The 4,553-nt window shown below is 33.3% G+C and overlaps 2 non-coding genes across 2 annotated transcripts; one reads left to right on the top strand and one right to left on the bottom strand.

Annotated features, from left to right (window-relative positions):
* On the top strand, positions 1–105 carry LOC131176265 (small nucleolar RNA R71). The gene has a single exon (XR_009146388.1). It is a non-coding gene; the product is annotated as a small nucleolar RNA R71 (small nucleolar RNA).
* A 3,487-nt stretch (positions 106–3,592) lies between these two features.
* LOC131176105 (small nucleolar RNA R71) lies at positions 3,593–3,701 on the bottom strand. Its single transcript, XR_009146233.1, has one exon. It is a non-coding gene; the product is annotated as a small nucleolar RNA R71 (small nucleolar RNA).
* Positions 3,702–4,553: the final 852 nt, after the last annotated feature.

Below are 4,553 nucleotides of genomic sequence, written 5' to 3'. Positions count from 1 at the left end.
ATCCCATGATGTGGACATCTCCTTTGCAAATCCTTGTACCTCTCCCATGATTCATACAAGCTCTCATCATCTCTAGGTTTGAAAGAAGTCACCATTTCTTAGCTTTGCTACCTTGCTTGGTGTAATATATTGAGCTATAACTGCTTGATAAAGTTCATCCGTTGTTGTGATAGATGTCGGTGGAAAAGAATGTAACAACTCTCTAGCTCGATCCTTCAAAGAGAAAGGAAATAACTGAGTCGAATTGCATCATCGTAAACTCAATTTATTTTCAACATATCACCGATTCAAGAAAGTGTGCTAGATGCACATGTGGACTTTTACTTGACTTCCCAAATTGTGATTGTTATACCATCCGATAGAGTGCCAACTTCAATTCAAAATTATTAGCTTCTACTCTTGCTCTTGTGATACTTGGCATGAAATCCCAGTGTTAGGATAGGTGTGATCCTTCACGTAATGGTTGTTATTATTGTTGGACATTTCTTCTTGTAGTTGCTCTTGCTCTTGTGCTCTTTCTTATTGTTATTGAGCTTTAAATTCATTTTTCTCCTTTAGCTTCGCCATAAAGCTCTTGCTATCTTTTCTATTTTTGGATCAAAGAATAAATTGATTTCTTCACTTTTTGTCCTTTTCATAAAATAAAAGTACCTAAAAATAAAATAAACAAATTTCAAAGTAAAATGGTAAAAGAAATTAAAAATAAAATAAAATGCCCAAATTAACCAAACAAATAATCGTTCAATATCAAACAAAAATCAAATCCCTGACAACAACACCAAAAACTTGATGTGTATGTCCACAAGTATACGAGTCGTATTAAGTAATAGAGTGATAAGTAAAGTATCATTCCCATGAGGATTTGCTGTTTGAGTACCAAACTACGAATGAAGCAATTATTTGGGCTAATGATTGATGAATAAATAGTAAATGTAAATGAGCAAAGTAAATTAATGAATCTAATTGGAATGAGTAAAGAACAAGCAAATAAATTCTAAATCTAGATGTAATTGAACTAAATTAATAATGGGTAATTTAAATCAAAGTCTAATTATGATAAAAATGATTCTAGAGTTAGGGGTTTATACATAAATTAATTGGGATTTGTCTTGGTATTCCAATTTTAAGGGAAAATAGAGTTTGAAGGTGATTGATTCTAAATTCCTTTGATATCTTTTTCAAGTAAACCAAAGTGTGATCTAAAATAACCAAACCTACTTTCGTATGATATTTGATTACTTTAAAACCCATTAAGTTTTGTAACCAATCATTAATTCCTCTTAAAACCCTAGTTTATTTCTAAATCTAGGTAAATTTAAGTTCTAATCCTTGATTATTTATCAATGATCTTCACCTTTCTGGCCCTTCAATCAAAGATTAACACAAGACCCACTGGGTACTTGATGCACATATTTTGCATAGTCATTTAGGTCTAATTTCACAATCATTTTATTTGGTTATTAGTCATTTTTAGCTAATTTCATTAGTTATTTAGTTAGTTTTCCATAATTGTCAACTTTGGATTAATTTGTAATTTTTGCTTTGTTTTGTAGGAAAATGGTGTTTTTGAAGGACTAAAGAGAATTTTGCCATTGAGGAGTGTCTTCTACAAAGAAAAGATGCCAAAAGCAAGTTTTCAAGCTAAAATATGCATAGACCAAACTGTGCATAACTTGTCGCATAAGCTATGCGCTTCGCATAAGGAGGAAGAACACTGCTCAACAGTAGCTAAAATCGCATAAGGGATCAGATAACTTATGCAAACACTTATGCATCCCATAAAGAGTTCATTAATGAGCTGGCAGAAGATTCCCTTAATGTATTCCTCCTAGAACATACTATTTTAGGGCTCCATGTCAGAAAAATGCTATATATAGTCCCATTTTCTCATTTTAAAAGAAAAGAAAGGGAGCAAAGAAAGAAAGGAGGAGGCTGCTGCACTGGAGGAGTCATTTTCACCTTCCACACCATTTTTAACCAAGATTTGCAGATTTCTTCCTTGCTTTACATTTTTCCATATTTCTAGTGTTTAATTTCTTACTTCTTAGCTTAGATTAAAGCTTTATTTCCATTTAAACTCATCATAGCTTGTAAGCATTATGGATAGTGAGTAGTTTACTTTTGATTCTGGAGTAAGGGTTGTAATATTTGAGATATTTTGTGGATTTTGATTGGGTAATCCATATTTTGTGGTCTTAATGAGTTTTATTCATTTCTTGTATGCTTAATGACATGCTTAATGTAGGATCCCATTGAGTAATGTTCTTAATCCATGGTTGAAGCAATCGAAAGGAGAAGGCCTTGTGATAGATAATCGTGAAATTGGACTTAATTAACTGAGACCTAGAAATAGGCTAAGGATTTAGATGATTCACAGATTAATTAAGGAACTTAATGGGTCTTAATTAATTCTAACTCCACTAAAGTATGCTTAGTTTGATTAAGGCTCTCTTTGTCTCACTCAAAGGGAATTCAAAGGATTTAAGAATTAATCTCCTTAAAACTCATAAGTTTCATAAGATTGACAACCAATTTAAAATCCCAAAATAGCTCAATATGAAATCCTTAACTCCTAATCGCATTTTTACCATTGTTAATTTCTAATCGAATTTAATCATTTGCCATTTTAAATATTGCCATATTTGAACTTGCTTATTTCAATTTGATGCAAATCTTAGTTTAATTAATACATTGTTGAATAGAATATTAAATTTGCACATTTAGATTTCATACTCCATTACCCATTAATTCATTATTTTAATTTCATAAATACTTCAATTTAGTCAACTTTTATATCAAAAATTCAATCATTAACACAACTCCTCGTGGATCGATATTTTTCTATACTACTTGTACGACCCGTGCACTTGCGCTTGGGACGCATCAAGTTTTTGGCGCCGCTGTCGGGAGTTGTTTGTTTAAGATTGAATTTTGATTATTTTAGTTGTTTTTAGTTTTATCTTTGTTATCTTTTCATTTTTGTTTGTTCTTTTCTCGTACTTTAATCTTTTATGAGAAGAGCTAGAAGCTCAAGTGACACAACTCATCGCTTAATCGAAATTGAGAAATTTTGTAAGGCCAACAAGAAAGAAACCAAGAAGGAAGGAAGCTTCGAGAGAAACCGAAATTGAAGCAGATATGGTCGATGAAAGAATTAGAATTGGTGTTGGTAATGGAAATGGTCAAAATAATGAAAATGCAGCCCATGGTGAAGAAGTTATTAATGCTAACGTGCCTAGGGAAGTATGATGGATCATGCTTTTCCTCGCTTTGATGACTTGAGAGAGAGCATAGCAAGACCAAGGATTGATGCAAATAGTTACAAGATGGATTTTGGAGTTCTTCAAATGATTCAAAATTCTCAATTTGGAGGTCATCCTTCAAAATCCACACACACACCAAGAAGTTTGCTATGATTTGCGACATGCAAAACAACTGGAGTGTCTGATGATGCAAAGAAGATTGAAGCTATTCCCATTCTCTTTGAAAGATAGAGCATTGATTGGCTTGATTCTTTACCTCACAACTCCATTACAAATTGGGAGCAACTAATCGATGCATTTCTTGCACAATATTTTCCACTGAAAACTCAAGAGTCGAGGAATCAAATGACAAATTTTTGCATCAAGAGAAGATGAAACTCTCTATGAATCATGGATGAGATGGAAGGAATTAGAGAGATTATGCCCACATCATGCCATTCCAAAATGGATGATAAATCGTAATTTCTACACAAATGTCACTCCCGCAATCAGAGGAATTATTGATGCTCAAACAGAGGAGAATTTATTATAAAGCATGAAGATGAAGCTTATGAGTTATTAGAGAAAATTGCAAAGAATACTCATCTTTGGAGTAGTCCAAGAGGACCACTCCAACTCTAAAAGGCAAGTCTGAATGTATGATCTTGATCCATTCAACATGATTAATGCAAAATTTGATGCACTTACAAATGTCATTGCTAAGAAGATGGAAGATTTGAGTATGTTGGTTAGTTCAACATCATCACCGAAGTTCACAACAAGTGGCTTATGCAGAGGAAACTACCAAATTGTGGAGTAGATTATGGAGAACAAGCAAAGATATGTTGGTAATTATGGAAACAAGCAAATGGGGAATCCTTATTCTCAAACTTACAATCCAAATTGGAGGAATCATCCCAATTTTTCATGGGGCAATCAGCAAAATCAAGTTCAAAATCGTAATTTTCAACCACAACAACAGAGTCAAGTACCATATCGCAAAATAGGCAACCATTGTCCAATTTTCAGCAGAAAAATATGAACCTCCACCAAAACAAAGAAGAACGAAATTCCACCATCAAGCTTTATTGCAATGCATTCTTGCCAACCAAAATAAGCATGATGAGGAGATGAGAGAGGTGAAAGCAAGGCCGAACAAATGCAAACACACAACAAAATGCCGGAAAACCAGATTGCACAACAAGCATCTTCCTCAAGTGCCAAATCTTTGGAAAGCTTCCAAGTCAACCAGAAAAATCCAAGAGAGCATTGTCAAGCTATTACTTTAAGAAGTGGTAAAGTTATAAATGA

The sequence above is a fragment of the Hevea brasiliensis genome, chromosome 18 (genome assembly GCF_030052815.1).
Source record: "Hevea brasiliensis isolate MT/VB/25A 57/8 chromosome 18, ASM3005281v1, whole genome shotgun sequence".
Classification (NCBI taxonomy): domain Eukaryota; kingdom Viridiplantae; phylum Streptophyta; class Magnoliopsida; order Malpighiales; family Euphorbiaceae; genus Hevea; species Hevea brasiliensis.
Note: the sequence above shows the minus strand (reverse complement) of the source record. Positions and strands in the feature narration are given on the sequence as shown.